The sequence below is a fragment of the Pseudopodoces humilis genome, chromosome 1, assembly GCF_049639895.1.
Source record: "Pseudopodoces humilis isolate 2021_Gansu_Grassland_sample_001 chromosome 1, ASM4963989v1, whole genome shotgun sequence".
NCBI classification, from domain to species: domain Eukaryota; kingdom Metazoa; phylum Chordata; class Aves; order Passeriformes; family Paridae; genus Pseudopodoces; species Pseudopodoces humilis.
Window position 1 is genome coordinate 89,523,717 of NC_142200.1, and position 16,697 is coordinate 89,540,413.

The 16,697-nt window shown below is 41.8% G+C and overlaps 1 protein-coding gene across 14 annotated transcripts in view; it reads left to right on the forward strand.

Annotated features, from left to right (window-relative positions):
• Nucleotides 1-16,697, forward strand: part of ATXN1 (ataxin 1) — a 368,490-nt gene that overhangs the window by 241,973 nt on the left and 109,820 nt on the right. Inside the window, exon 9 of one of the 14 annotated variants that reach the window (XM_088066780.1) lies at nucleotides 14,828-14,933. The exons of the other annotated variants lie outside the window; for them this stretch is intronic. The gene's annotated coding sequence lies outside the window, so the exon portion shown is untranslated. The remainder of the gene's footprint in view (nucleotides 1-14,827; nucleotides 14,934-16,697) is intronic. 14 annotated transcript variants of the gene reach the window in all.

The window sequence follows — 16,697 nt, forward strand, 5'->3', positions numbered from 1 at the left end:
GAGGGAGAGGATAAAAGGTCAAAAGAATAATTTTCATGCTTTAATCTGCTATTACTGAAGCGAGGCCACACACTTGCTGTATCAGCCATCGATTAAGCTGCTACACCACTTTACTGTTCATCAGCTTCATCGGTGTGTTCAGCATTTGGCGACAAAGGTTATCCAGGGCAAGGAGATTGCAGTTTGTGGAGATGCACTCGTGGAAGTGGTGGCCAGAGAAGCCCAACTCCCCAGTCTCAACAGAAAATGCTTCCACAGAGAACAGTTCCCCTGGCTCTCATTTGCAGCATTTTCTTTAACCAAGGTTAAGTCAGAAAGCACAGCTGCCTTCTACTGCTTTGTCGCACTTCACAACTAAGGGAGGAGAAAAGCTTTCCTCTTAACAGCTTGATGTAGTCAAGATCCAAGAAGCCTCAAATTCTCTGTAGTTGTGTTGTTACTGCCAACTTGCAGACTCATTTTGGGGGCATCATGCTTGATCAGTCTGTGCTTCTTTTCCTTACACTGCGGGATTTAAATCCCTTCTGCTTCTGCGTGGAAAAGCTTCTTGTGGGAGTCAGCTGGGTTGTGTTTTCCATGCTCCTTTCTGAGCAGCATAGCCTGAAGATCTCCTAGTTTTATGCTGATAAAGGTGCCTTCTTTCTGAAATCACGTAATATAGTGAGGTTCTGCTAGTCCAGTACTTAGCTGGATGAGATAGGGTGTCAAACCATCTGGTCTGAGGTTGGTTTTTTTTTTTGTTTTGTTTTGGTTTTTTTTTTGTTTTAAATTCCAATTAGTTTTTATGAATTTGATCTGTGCCTTTGATGATGTTCTTCCTTCTAAATGAAGTTAAGGCAAAGGCAATGGTTTGATCTGTTATCAGTTCCATAGATTCCTAGAAAGGTTTTTTGAGTTTTTTGTGTTAGGGAAAAAGCAAATCTTAGGGCCTGTTTTTAAAAACAGATTATCAGCTGAGGGAAGGAGCAGCGGGATGGTTGGCAGTGATGGGAAGATAAATAGGAAAGCTGAGTAACATGGGAAGGAACTACACATTGAGGTTTGGGTTGGGAAGATAGTGTAGGTGGGAGCTGGAGCATCAGTGAAGTGTGTACAAGGTAACTGAAAACATCAGGACAGGGTGAGAGGGGAGAGAGTGGAAAGCAAGTGTATTGGGAGATGCTGGCGCTGGATTTCAGAAGCGGGAGTCTGTTGTTGCACGTACTTCAGCAGTGTAAAAGACTGGAGTTTATTCTTGTTGATGTGCTAATAAGAGCTCAGGGGTTTATATCTTACCTCTCTGGAAACTGAGTAGCTGCATAGTGAAGAGATCTGCCACAGCAGACATAAAACAGTTGTTGGAAAGGTCTCACCTTCTGTCCCTCTTGTGCAGTCAAGGGACTTGTAAAGCAGTGCAAGCATTCAGAGTTGTATGCAATTCCTGTTCTAACCCTTGTCCTACACTATTCTTTTGAGTTTTCTTAAGCTCAACTAGCTAATGCTCCAGTGGCAACATACAAATGTTATCATCCATGTTGCTAGGAAAAATTATGGTATTTTTAAGTGTTCTTAAGGGTATCCAGTGGTGAGGTGCTTCAGGATAAATGTTTAATCCTCAATTTATTTCCCCTCAGTTGTGCTCATGCAGCTTGTCTCTCAGTAACACGGAAGAAATAATGATCAGTTCTTTCACTCTTTCTTGCATTATTTCTTAAATTAACAAATTTGGTATCTAGAAATACATTTTGAGAGAAAAAGATTCTTTTTCTTGGAATTTTTTGTGATACCTGAGACTAATGTATCTCACTAGTAATTAAGAAATAGGTTTTTCATAACCATATTGTATTTCTTTTTGTGCCATACATACATCTCTTCCCAACCTTTATCATCTAGCAACCTTTTATGCATTCAGGCTTAATTTAATATTAGTTGCAGGCTTTTACATAGCTATTCTAATCTTAGTTCTTTTCAAAAGAAGGAAAAATTACAGAAACAACTCTTGTGAGATACAAACTCCTAGATGATGATACCAATTTGCTTTTCACAGTTAGGCACAATAAATTACTTTTCATTGCAGGTGAAATGAGCTGCACTGACATGTTTCTTCTTCCACAGAACACAGTTGGGTTCTGGGACAGGGATGAAGAGCTAGCAGTCATGAAACTGAAGCAGCATTTAAGGTTTTATTTAACTTGGTATTTATCTGCTTGAAAAGCTGTATGGAAAGCTGTATGGACAAGTTATTTTCCTATTGTCTTTTAATTTCCTGTCACCTGTGAGGAATTTGCACTTAAGTTTGTGATTAACTCAGAATCCTACAGGTGTTGCTTTTTCAAAAATTCCTTAAGTGAAAAAAGAGTGTCTCTGTGTAGGAAACAAGGAAAAGAAATCTCTTGAGTCAACTACATTTTTGATAAAGCAGATTTTATTTTTTATGGCCTGATTCAGTATTAAATTATTGCAGTCTCATGCCTTCTTAATTTCATCCATCAGTGGTGTTATTTCAGAATAAACCTGATACAAGGGATGGCAGAATTAGCCTCTCTGTGTGTAATTATTCTTTAGTCAGCAAGGGTAAGAAGTACCTTCTGCAGGCCAGCAGTACTGCCCCATTAAATCTGCAAATGTGATCTGAGGCTGTGAACACTGAACTTTAAGTGCTTTAAACAAGACTTTGGAAGTATTTTTTTTTTTCTTTAAACTGCAAATACACCAGGGATTTGTTGCAAGAGAAAGGGTCTAATGCCCTTAGCCTGTAATGAGCCCCACAGAGGCAAATCTTGCCTTGCTATTTACTCCAAAGCCAGGGAGTTTGTCTGCCTCTTGGTAAGAGATGTATAAGTGTAGGCCCTACCAGAAAATCACAGTTAACTAACTACCTTGCCCTAACCTGAAATAAAAACTTCTTTAAGGTGAGTTCATTGTTCTGTCTTTTCTCTGATGTCATGCTTTTACTGACTTCTTGTATTAAAGACAACCACACTGTATCTCGGTATTTATAGGGAGAAGACAGAGTGATAGGCACTAAATATCCACTGTTTGTATCTGACAGTAGAAGACAGATGAGGTTGCCTGTCCTTCAGGCAACCTACACCTTGCAAAATCAAGTGTTTTAAAAGCCATCATTTTAAATGACCATCAGTTTTTGCCCTTAGAGGTGCTACAGGACGTGTAGCTGCAGTGTATGTATTTGCAAGATTCAGTGTTTAATTTGTGAGATAATATGAGAAACCTCACATTATTTTCCTGCTGGTGCTAGTCTTTTCTGTGTTTCACAGCTATCTCTGTTAAGGTCAGAGCTATCAAATCTGGTTAGTCCCAGCCAGATTTTCAGAGCAGGCAAGTCTCCTGCAACCCTCTACTTCATTTTAATGGGCCTCTGGGTGCACACACCACTACTGTGAAGGAGGCCAGCTATTTAGGTCCCAAAATATGGATTGGTACCTAATTTAGTGTATCCAGGGGTGAAAATGTTGGCTTAGTATTCTTTCTCCCTGGGACTCCTATTCCATATATTGCTTCTTGTATTTGAGATGGGAGCTGTCCTTCACTGTATGGCAGTACAGAAGCCAAGTAGGTCAGTGCCTCCAGGTACCACTGTATGTTATGTATCCACCCCCACGGGTGAGTTACCAGCCTCTGTTGAATCTTACTGTAGGTATTTGCTGAAACATCTTAGTGGGGCTCTGCTCAGGTTACCCTGGTCCTGAGGGCTGCTTGAGCCCTGCATGAGCAAAGGTGGGCAAAGCAAGCTCCTCCTCTTCAACAGGTTCCTGTAATTACGTGAGATCAAGGGAGTTGTCCCTTCTTGGAGTCTTGAGCCAAAAGAGGCACAGTGGCAAAAGCGGCCAGAAGACAAATTGTGAGTCCAAACTGCATATAAATCTATACCCTAAGTTGATTCGTTGTTTGGTCCAGATTTCCTCTCTTCCCTGAGCCTCTTTGACTCAACTTCACTCTTAACTGGATCATCTTTATCTACTTCCTGCAGACCTTCCTTCATGCTCCTTTCATTCAGCTGATCTTTTCCCACGGAGTGCAGAACCCTGCGTTTCACTGCCAAACACTACAGGGGAGCAGAAGACTCAAGCGCGTGCATCTTCCACTGGGACACAGGAGCTTGCTGCTTGCCTGCTCCAGGTCTGCTTCAAGGCAAGAGGGAACTAAAATAGCTTAAAACACTTATTGCTGTTGAATACGAACATGTGACTACCTCAAACTGCATTGCCAGTAGAGGCTTAAAAATAACGTGGTCTGCTGCCATCTGCTTACACATCTTTCCTCCACCCTCCGTTGCTCTTGTCACTTCAGGCTGCTGTAAGCTCTTCAAGGCAAAGATGAACTTCTATGCCTTTGCAAAAGGCATGCCTCTGTGGCACCTTCCCTACCCCATCTTTGCTTAGCTCTCAGCTTACACTGTACTACAGATAAGAGAGTTGATAGTTTTATAATTTAGTCTTAATGGGGATGTGGATTGAAGCAAACAGGACTTTCATTTTGTGGTATCTGCCCAGTTGTAACTCATCCCTAACGTGAATTTTTTGGTCACACTAAGATCTCAGGTATTGATCAATGATGTAATTGCCATCCTATAGTAGGACAGATGATGTAATTCTTACTGAGTTACTGAAGACAGTGACCTTGAGACAAATCAGATGTTTTGAGAAGCATAGATAGTTCACTGATTATAAAATGCCCTTGTTTTAAAACTAAACTGTTATCTGTTAATTACTGGGGAGGAAGAACTACAACAAAATGTCAACATGTCACAAAAGATACAGCCATATCTTGACTTTTACCGGCAGTTATGTATTTTTGTTTTGACAGGTGACTTTTGATGGTTTTGTTGCTTTTTTGCTTTAGCCATCTTTTCAATTCAAATTAGGATAGCATAAAATTTGACTTCTGTGAGCCTAAGGAAAATACTTGGTTTGATAACCAGTCACACGTCTTTTACAAAAAGAAAAAGTAAAGGTGTATGTGATAGAAGAAATTCTGGTAGATAGAAAGAGATTATATGATGAAGTTTTGCCAATGGAAAGCCTAGTGGAATGGAAATAGAAATGGAAACTCCCTAGTTCCAAGTAGAGATGGCTTAAATTTACATTTGAGTAAGAGGCAGCATCACTTTTCATTTAAATACCTAATAAAAGAGAAAAGTGACAAGCACTGAACACCAGCTTTTGCATCTAGATAAACAGTAGGCAAAACTCAAGAAAGTCATGCAGATAAAAGAAATAAAACCACTTGCTAGGGTTGTTAATAACGTGATAGAGAGACATATTTTTCTTTGCAGGGAAAGAGGTTCTGAGAGACCCCAGTAAAAGCATAAGAAAGCATGGATCCTAAGGAGAAAAAACAGGTTTGAAAAGACAAATGGTTGAAGAGCTATTTTTGGTTCTACTGTTGGTATTTTCTTCTTAACGACTAATATTCTTCTGGCCTAACATTTGCTGGTTTGTGTCAGAATTTTTTTTTTATTCTTTTGTTCCTCTCTTCTTAGTCAACTGGCACATTTGCAAAATAAGTATTAAACTGAAGAACTTAGAAAAGACAACTTCTTAAGCAGATCATTACTAAAAGTAGTGGAAGAAATTAATAATTTGCATGGATTTGTGACCTAATAAAGGAGACTACAAAAGAGTGATCTGTCTAATTAATTACTGCAATGAATTGATCTTAGGAAATCATAGCGGCATAGCTCAGAAGAATCTATATTTTCCCCTTTCCTCTGAGCCAGATTTTTCTCTGGTAGCTTGTGTTTGAAACTAATTAATATTGCAGGCAAGAATTTATTTTTCTGAGTTCTCTGAGCATGTACTTTCTATTGCTGAGATACACTTCTCTGCTTTATTGAGTTTTCAGGTCTTCTGTTTTCCCACAGTATCTGCTTAATATAGTATTGTCAAATGTCCAGGGGACTCCTAATGTGTAAGGTCATATAGTCTGCTATAAGCAGTTAAGATGTCTGGTTCTTTACGTTCAAAGGATCTTGTGCTTGAAAATCCTTCATGCTGTGCCTTAGTGAGAATTTCAAGTTTCAGAGGAATGAAATAAGAACTCTGATGGATGTGGTCCCTTCAGTAGTATTTCTTTTCTAAATGGACAATAAATCTAGATGTGGAGAGTTGAAATTGTGAGAAAGTCATTAAAAGGAGGAAATTAATTCTGTAATGCCAAAGGAACCAGAAAACCTCTCATACACACTCTGCCTCAGGGATTAAGCATGGGTCTTCATTTTTTAACAAGCTTCTGTAGAGAGGTGCAACCACTTCAAAAATTAGGTTTCTTAGGCAGGCAGAGGTTCCAGTTGTGTGGAGAACCCTTCTTCACTGATCTGTGAGTTCTGCTCTCCTCTATGGTTTCATTACCACAGCTTTGCATGAGCTGGGCAACTGCCCTCCCTCATGTTTAGAGTAACAGAATCGTTACTGTTGGAAAGAACCTAAATCATTGAGACCAGCTCTTAACCTAACCTAGGCCACCACTAAACCGTGTTCTTAAGTGCCACATCTGTGTGCTTTTTAAATACCTCTGGGGATGGTGATTCAACCACTTCCCTAGGCAGACTGTTCCCATGCTTGCTAACTCTTTCCGTGAAAACATTTTTCCTAATATCCAGTCTAAACCTCCCCTGGCACAGCTCGATGTCTTTTCATCATCCTGTCACTTGTTACCTGTGAGAAGAGACCGACTCCCACCTGGCTACAGCCTCCTTTCAGGCATTTGTAGAGAGCGATAAGGTCCCACCTGAGCCTCCTTTTCTTCAGGCTAAACACCCCCAGCTTCCTCAGTCTCATCAGACTTATGCCCCAGAGCCTTTCCCAGCTCTGTTTCCATTCTCTGGACACCCCTCAATGTGGGGGGGGGGGCAAAAACTGAACACAGCACTCGAGGTGTGGCCTCACCAGTGCTGAGTCCAGGGGGACAATCACTGCGCTGGTCCTGTTGGCCACACTGTTCCTGATACAGGCCAGGATGTCATTGGATTTATTGGCCACCAGAGCACACCTGGGCACACACTGGACCCATGTTCAGCCAGCAGCTGGCCAGCAGTCCCAGATCCTTTTCCACTGGGCAGCTTTCCACAACCACTCTGTCCCAGGCCTGTAACATTGCATGGGGTTGTTGTGACCTGAGTGCAGGATCTGGCACTTTGCTTGTTGAACCTTATAAAACTGGTTTCAGCCCATTGATTCAGCCGGTCCAGATCTGTCTACAGAGCCTTTCTACCCTCCAGAAGATTAATACTCCCACCCAGCTTGGTGTCATCTGCAAACTGACAGAGGGTGCATTTAATACCCTTGCCCAGATCATAGATAAAGACATTAAAGAGAACTGGCCCCAAGAGATGAACCATTATCATCCTTGTTGTTGTTCGGTTCCACTTGGATAGCCCCAGTCCTGTTATGCCAGGGCACCTGGGAAGGTGGGGCAGTCACACAGGGAACGTGCGTGCTCTGCCAGGCAGGAGCTTGCCACCATTGCCCCCTGTCCTTAATGTGACTGTGTTCAGCCAGGCAGAGAGAGGCCAGGGAATCTTCTGTATTGTGCGTCCTGTCTGCCTCCTGGGAAGGCTGGTTAGGTTGCAGTTTCAGTATTCTATCTCTCTCGCTGATGCTCCTCAACCTACTCCTCCTTGAGCTGTCTCACTAAGCGGAGGAGTTCCTCTACCTGGGCGCAACTCCTACAGCTGTTCGCACTGCTAGTGGCTGCTACTGGCAAAATACTGCAGATGAGGTACAGAAAGGCTGAAGGACAGTCTCATAAGAGATCAATGATGCTGAGGGTTGACTTCATAAATTTGCCAAATCATTTGCAACTGTTTTATCCTGTAGCTCACTCTTCTGCTAGAATCCTTTCCCCCATTTTTTAAATTTTGCCTTTCATTCTTTTGTCATTCATTTGCTCTCTCTGTCCCATTTGTTCAGCGTGGTCACAGCTCAGTTACCTCAGCTAACTCGCATCCTTGACTTGGAGCCTTTATGCATTCAGAGACAGTGGCACATCACTGAACACTTTCTCCCTCTACAGTACTACTTCAGAGAGTGAAATTTGCCCTGGGGCTCTGGAGCAGACTTCAGTCTGTGTATCAGCTAAAGGCCAACTGTTTAACCTGCAGCACACCCCCTGCATTTTTTTTCTGCACTTAGTTGAATTATTTTGTTGTTTAAAAACAAAATGAAGTGACAGTGCTTGTCCATGAAGCTTTCACTTGATGAAAATGTATTTTTATTTTCTCATATCTCCATCAGCTACTGCCTTGCCCTCCAAGTTTAGATAACAGTTGTCAGGAGATTTAAACCTTCAGATGACTCTTCACATTAACTATTTTTCTCTCTTTTTCTCTCTCTTTGCTGACTAGGGGGTTGAAAAAAACCCCAAACCTCTAACAAAGTCATGGCTAATAAATCAAGCCATTTGTCCCAAATCTCTCTCCTCTCTACAGCTTTTAAAAGCAGTTTCACAGCATGGAAATGGAGGTTAAACCCTGGGCTGTTTTTCCTGCACATGGAGTTTGTACATGTCTCTTCTCACTGGTGTTCTATGTATGAGGAGAGATAAGACTTCTTCTTGTTCAAGGTTGCTCCAGGTAATCTGGGAGAGGGGAAGAGCCCAAACTTCTACTGTATTGCATCCAGTGTGATCTCAAGCTCAAGGATGCTTTTTCCAGATGCTCACTCGTTCTTACTCCAGGAAACCTCCCTTTTCTCCAGAGCCCAGTGCTTCCCTGCCTTGTGAGTGTTTCAGACATGCTGGGTAGGCTGTCCCTTGAGATGTCCTGTTCCAAACTTACTCATATTTTAGGGTGTCTGTTGTGGCAAGTCCACAACCATATGAACCTTAAATAATTGTGTTTCTTTAGATACAGGGAGGCATTTTCTTATCTGATGTAAGTTGCTATAGCTCTTCAACCTAGAAAAACTCGTGTAGATTTGTACCAAAGCACTATCTGGTGAATTATGGTGATGGAAATCTTCCTCACACCCCTTGCTAGGCCACATTTTTCATGTTGCAGTTGGGGAACTGGGTCCCTGAAATCAGAGCATGTATCCTCTGCTTCCTAATATGCTTCTTCACAAAACTGTGAAGAGGTCTGTATGCAGTCCAGTTAATTTTGGTTTATTTTCTTGCCCTAAATTTCTTCACTAGTGCGTGAATTTTTTTCCACATCTGTTTACTGCTCTGCTAGCCAAAGTGGAACATTATGGGTACTTGTTGCATAGTCTAGAGAGTGATGAATTGTGAGGATGAAAGATCTGTATATCTGATATTCCTGGAAGACTCAAAGGAAAATCAGGATGACTTAAAACATGGAGACTGAGTTGTTACTGTTTACCTGCCTCAACCTCTGACTTCAGTTCCTGACAGTAAGGGATGTGGATGTTATTAGTTCAGGTATCCAAAATTCATGTAAATCAAAATTAACTCCTGTATGCCCCATGAGATAAATATCAGGCTGTACACATTTCTGTCTTGTTTTGTGATCTGAGCAGTTACATGTTTTCAGAAAATAAGTATATATTTGGATGTGGTATGCTGCTTCTTGCAGTAGCTGTGCTTGAAAGTGAGAGAATTTGGCTGAACCCTCCACTCAGCCTGGCACTCACATCAGGTTGCAGCTACGTTCTCTTGTACTGTGTTTACTGAATGTAAAGATACATTCACCAGATGGAGCAAAGGAGCTCTCTCCAGCCAGAGCACCCACCATTAGGATAGAACACTCCTTGTTTGGATTAGTTTCATTTCATCTCTGCTTGGAGGCAGGTTTCAATTTTCCTTGCTGTTTCTTTGGTCTTGCCTGACTCTTCAGGATTGTTATGAAGGCCTCATGCTGATACATGCATTTTGGTTTTTCCTCATATATATTTACCTGTTCAGAGGAAAAAAAAAAGTTCAACTTGGTCCACTTAATAGACCTGTGTAATAGATGAATGCAGAAGACAAGATGATGTTTGCAGAGCTTGCTTGGTTTTGGTTTTTTTTATTCAGATAGGTGAGAGCCCAGAAGTCTGACTTAATACTGAAGTCAGCAGCTTAGAGCTCTGTCTATATGGGATAAAAAAAAAAACAAAACACACAGGCTTTCTTTGTGCTACAGCTCTCATCATGGTCACAAAGATATGGCAGTAATACTTCAGATTCTCCCAGTGTAGATGTAGTTTATTATGGGCAGTAAAAGTCAGGCGTTTCTATATTTACTGCTAGAAATATGTGGGTTTTGTCATGTTTGAAGACACCTGAACAGGACAGAGTTTGGGTCATACAGTATGATGGGGCTGGATCCCTGACTTTTATCTTAGGAGGTTTTCAGAACGCCTCAGCAGTGTTTTAAGTCCCTTTGAAGACCTGTTCCCAGCTCCCTGGCTTCTAGTGGAGTACCTGAGAGATCAGCCCATCTGTAGCTTTGCTCCACCCCTGCATTTGCAGGCTACCTGCCTGCTGCTCTTTAAGACTTCTGTTTTTTACGTGCTTAGCCTCTCATTTTGGTGAGAAGGCCTGCAAGTCAAGTTTGTCCTTATAGGAAGGTCTCATCCAACAAAGGGAGGGGTCGGTCCCATCTAAGTGGGACCTATTTTGCAGGGATTTTTTCTTTCTATGCTTATACATCTTCCTTAAAATCTGAGAGGCTTAGCAAAAGATGCTCTGCAAAGCCCAGGTCTGGAATGTTCCATGGAAGAATCTTCCTGCCTGCCTCTCTTTCAATAAAATTAGAAAGTTAGACCTTTTGCCTCTATTTCAAAAGTTACTCCACGATACAGAAACTTTACAACTCCTCTCTGTCATGCTATAAAACTGGGTGGTAGTCATCTTTGAGGAAAAAATGTTTCATACCCAGTTGCTCTTTTCTTGTGAGACTCAGCAGCTGTGGTGGTTCCCTTTGCAGAGGGTTCAGGAGTGTAGCTGGCACCCTAGAAAATGAAAAACACTTGAGTCATTTGCATAGTGGATCAGAATCCAGCCCACCCGGCTGCTGGAGCAAAAACCACAAACTTTCACATTAGAGTCATCTGCTGAAAAGCTACATGAAAGAAGTAAATGCTTGCTTTAAAAAAATTTTATTTGCTTTCTTGTCGCCAAGTCACCTGACACTTCGATGGTGAAGGTTATGTATTAACAAGATTTTCGTGCCATCTTTCTTTGTCTGCTGAACTACAGTGATCATAGATTGACCATGCTTTCAGACATAAGAACAGTTGTTTGATTCAAGTGTCAGTATCAGCGTTTGTGTCTATAGAAACCAATCAACATTTCCTCTTAATTTTTGTAAATAGGCTGTTACTGTGGCACTTAGATTTCCTGTCTCTTGCATATCTGAATCAAAAATTCACCACACACAGTGTTGTCTTGTCTTCTGTGTTAGCTCTCTGTTGCCTCACTAATAGGCATCTTTATTATAGTCTGTAGTTTTCCTGTTGAGGTATGTCCAGACATCACTGAGACTATAATCTTTCATTTTCATTCTACATCATGGATTTGCTTGAGGGACTTTCTCAGTAACAGCTGTAGGGAATCACAAGAAGCGTAAGAAAAGCAGGTTGAGTTAAGAAAAGCTTACAGTCAGCATTGTACAACATTCAGGATTTTTCCAGGATAACCTTTTCCAAAAGCAGCGGCAGTTTAATGTTGATTTTTCTCTCTTTTTACATTTCAGCATGGCTGGTTCAGGTCAAGGACAAGATACAAAACTCAGCATTTTTGTACCTTTTTAAAAAATAAGTCAGCTGTTTCCATTTGAGTACCTGTGTAGCACCTTTGCATTTGGGGGTGAATATTTGAAATTTGTCTGTAGTGTTGCCCCAATATTAGGGATTTGCCTTCTCATTTGCAGCAAAACTTGTCCATAATCAGTCAGTATATAAACTGTGATATCTCTCATTTTGTACCCACACAGCAGGAGCTTGTTAGGTAGCGTTGAGTATGCTGTATTTTAGAGCTAAAGAACTTGCTTTGATATTTCAACATTGGTCTCCCGAGGAGTGCTGTGGTCCTAGACATGTAAGAGACAAAAGAAAGGAGATTGTCCTCCCCTGTTTTCAGCAAAGCTGTTCTTTGCCCAGACAGAGTGCAGCAGAAGGAAAGAATGGAGAGAGAGCACAAGCTGTGGAGGATGTGCTTGGGAGTAGTAGTGAGGAACGTGGTGCTGTCTGAACCAGGAGATGGAGGGGCAGTTAAGGCCAAAAGCACCAAGTGTGGGGACAGCATTTTGGAGCTGCTGTGACTGTCAGGGTGGATTGTGTGATGTGATTTGGATTAAGATGAGGAACCTAGAGGAAGCTGACGTAGAGTCTGAAGAGGGAAGCAGCAGAACTTGAGCTACAGAAAAGGGAAATCTCTGTTCTGTACATTGGTATGGAGTTTGTGATTCTTGAGACTGCATTTGGATGCCACTTGTCCTGTCTGGTGTGAAGATACAGGACCATTTCACCTATGGTTGCTTGTTGTAGCCCGAGTGCTTGATGCAGCCTCACAGCCCTACTGAGACAGCAGACTGACTCATGCAGTCCTGCCCCTCTGCATCAGTGCAATAACCCTGGTGTGAAAATGCACAATTTAGCTTAAACCACTGCTAAGTCTGTTCAGTGTCTAACTTCACACTTGAAGTGGATGAGAAGTATTCATACAGTTTGTTCAAGCAGCTCAGTGGTGGAGAAGTAATTTCCATCAAGAGGATGCAACAAGTGTGTTGCTGGCAGCAGCAACTCGTGTGAATGCATCTCTTTCCACCTGCTCCCACACTTTAATCTTGCTGTCCCTTGTGCTGTCAGCATGAACCAGTGACGGCAAACTGGGTGTCTTAATGCTACAGCTTGGGTTCACGTGAGATCCTTGATAGCTTGCAGTTATCTCTGTTCCTCCAATAGAAGAGGTCTCTTTTCATTTAGAAGTTTAAGCCCTGGTAATGATTTTGACCAGTGTAGGTGTCCTCTCTTGGGTCTGCCTCTGTCAGCACAGGCTTCCCACGTGCTCACTGCACCTCCCCTTGGAAGGGACCCTCTTTGGTGAGTGCTCCCCAGCTGGTTGGAGGCAAAACTGGGGTAGCATAAAAGAGCCTAAAGAGTAGTTTGTATCTGCTCCAGTTTATTTTCACCATAACGGATTACAAAACGCTTTTACACCAGACTGCTAGCACTTCTGAAGGGAGACAGTCAGCACAGGAAGAGGGGCAGCTGGTGCCAAGCACATGTGTGGGAGGAAAATCTCATCAAGCAGCATAGCTGGGTTTGGAAGGGACCTTTGTCCACAGTCTCAGTCTGAGTCTCAGTTCTGTCTCTGTGATGGGGGGAAAAAAACCCTTCTCACCGGGGTGTTGTGAACATGTGCCAATTTTAGCAAATCAAGCAGTTAGGTAATATGGTGACAGCCAGAAAATAACCTAGAAGGAAGTAGTTGTTCTGTCTTTAAAGCATAGCATTTAGGGCCATTTTTAATGCTGAGAATGAGGCAAACTGAGGATCGCTTATTCAGTAATACCGAAAGCCATAGTAATAGCTTTGCTATACCATGAATGACACCATTTCCTGTGGAAAAAACCCCTGTGTGATCACAAAATTAAGAATAAAGATTAAATGTTACGCGATTGGCCACAGTTCTGGTATTTCCTTGTCCTTTAGCTCCTGGCTTAACATTTCTGACATGTCTGTATATGTTTGTATGTGTAATCAACTATTTGTGACCAAGCTCACGGTTGCTCATACTTTTTGTCCTAAGATGTTAAGCATTTTAAAGAGGGCATAGAGGACATTTAAGCATCTTACACTCTTGTCTTTATGTGTCTTTAAACACATTTCTGTCTCCAAAAGTGCTTACCTCTGGTTCTTAAAGATGATTGCAACTTTAAGTGAAGAAGATGAGAGTGGGAAATTTTCTTCTAAATCTGGTAGAAAATCACAGTTGGTCATTTTTTGCAAATCTCCCTGATAAATAATTTCTTTGAATTTGGAAGTCCTTGCCTTGTAACAGGTAAGCGAGAGGTAGAAAAAAATAAAGTTATGAAACCACAGATATTGTCAGAAGGAAACAGCCAGGTTAACTCTTATAACTAGGCTTAAATAATTTTGAAAATGGTGCAATCTGAAATTAATTTACTTGCACAGAATGGGGTGTCTTACTGTGTAACAGAGAAAACAGGTACACTGGTAAGTGAAAAATAAAATTACGGAATTCTCAGCATACATCACTCCAGCTGATTTCATTTGGAGTTATGAGGATTAACCCTGAAAACCAAACATGCAGAGTCTAAGGTGCAAAAATGAGTTGGTGAAAAAAAATGTTGGTCTTGGCAAGTTTGTTTGCCGCAGAGTAAATGACACACAGAACTCCACGTGTAAGAGAAATCCCTGAGTAACTGCCCTTGGCTGGGGTCTCAGGCCAGGGTGCCTTGCTGTAAGCAAGAGGTGGGCACTGGAAGGAGTTGCCCTCCCTGGGCTGCCCGGTGGCATCGCCCTGCTGTGTGCGCTGCTGCCGCGTTTGTTGCGCCAGCTCTGTGCTCCGGCTCTGGCTTCACAAGGTCGCTCTCCTGCAGTACAGGTAGAATTAGAGCAGCGATGGGAAATGGCTTTGGCTTTTTTTCTATCTTGAGGAGGTAAAAGTGTTGTGCCTTGTCCAGGCAGTCTGTTTTTTGAACAGTATTTGGGCTTTTGTTGCTGGGGCCAGGATGTTTAATAGTTTGACTTTGCTGCTGTTCTGTTTGTTTTATTCAGCCAGGGACATATCACAGATCTATTTTTTGATCAGGCAGCATTCCTGTACTATAATAATTCACGAGCAGAATTCACACACTAGTTGTGTGAAATGCCTGTTGATTACTTCTCTACATGTGCTTCTTGCCCTTGTCTTCCCTTAGGTACAGTTTACTCTGTGAAAGTTGTAAACTCCATGGAGCAGGTGTTTGTACAGTGCATAGCACAGCAGGACCCAGGTTTCATCGAGGTGTCTGGACATGCTCTTATGTAAGTAAGAGTACTCTGTCTTGTGAGCAATTAGAATAGTTCACATTAGCTGAACTTGTAGAGTTTCCTGTGTACAGGCTGATGAGAAAAGGGATTTTTCTTTCCAGGCTGAGAGGGCTTTGCAGATGTTCTCCACATTACAGCGGCAGCTGGCTCTTTGGGCACTGGACAAAGACATGATTTGGAAATAGCTTCAAAGTTTAGAGATAGCCCTTCACATACTAATGCTCCTAGATGAGTTAAGTGGAGGAAGTTCATACCTCTTGTGGTGCTTTTGTTTCAGTCTGCTGAGCTGCAGACTCAGCACAAGTGCAGCATGCAGGTTTTCACAGCGAGAGCTTTTGTCGCTCCCAGAAGTGCTAGAAACTTAATTGCTTTCAAAGGCAAGTATGGAATCTGGAGGACCCGGTACAACCTGCTGAGAGAGCATAAATCATGAGATACTATCACATTTCTGTGCTTGGGCTTGTGTGGAGTGAGTTTGCTTTGTGAGTGAATGCCTTTGGAATACACTGGTGGTTTTTTTCTTGATTCTTAGACATAGCAGTAATTGTTGTTGGCTTTGTTAACAGGCATCTATGTTCTGTTCTGAAGTTACTGTTCATGCCTTCTAAAAAGTGTGCAGACAAAAAGAAATATTTGTTCTGCCTTGAAATCATGAAAGCATTTCTACATTTAAATGGATTGATAGCCTTGATCCAGGTTGTTCTCAGCCAGCGTCCCTTCACATGGGTATGGAAAGAGAGCTAGTCAGTTGTCACTTGACCACTGCTGTTTATCTTCACTTATAGACAATGCTTAAAATGCCAGTGTTTACTTGTTTAGTTTTTTTAATGCTACTTTGCCAGCTACTTTTGTCCCTAAAAAATGAACCATGATCACAACTGAGAAGAAACTGCCTTTTGTAGATAAGGAATAGAATTTTGAAATGGCCTTATATAGTATGCTTCTCTAGGTTTTGTTTTCCAAAGTCGTCCTTTTGAAAATTTGTGGAGTGGGTCCTTCAGTTGGTCTGGGCGGTTTTTGGCATTTTTATCCACAATCCAGTTTTAAAGGTGGTTTTCCTCATCTCCTTAAATGATTAGCTGATAGGCTCTCCATTCATAGGAATACTGTTTTGATATATTTTGCATGGAAACTGAAGCAGTAAAAGGTTTTAAGGTAAGCCAACCAAATAATCTAGGGTCTTTTGATCAGTTTCCATTAGTATTAAACCAGTAATCTGCCCTATTAGATGTTAGAAAGGAAGCTCAGTGTTTAAATAAGATAAACATGCCAATTGACATTCAATATGTCTTCTCAAGTCACCAGCAGAAACCTCGTTGAACCTTGTTGGCAGAGGTGCCTTCTGCAAGGGTTCCTAAAAACACCTCCCCAGCTCTTGGCTTACTTTCTGAAATGGTCTGGCGCTGCAGTGGGTCTGGTGCCAGCGCTGAATGCTTGGTCTGGCTCCAGTTGGATCTGAAGAAAGGCTGAGTTTTAAGACCTCTAGGATGCCTTCAGGTCTAGGAGAAACTGAGCACTGGAATAATGTGTCATCCAAACTGTGGTGTATTCCCAGAAATTGATGAATATGGTGTTTTAATTTGGGGCATTTATATAGTTGAAGTTACTGAGATCTTAATGCTTAGAAGAGAGAGTTCTGCAGCTCTTTAAGATTGCCTGGCACACAAACAAGCAAGGATCTAAATTGCTTTGAGCTGCTGACAGTTATCACAGCTTTGTGCAGACACACCTCTGCTGGTACTGACAAAACACAAATAC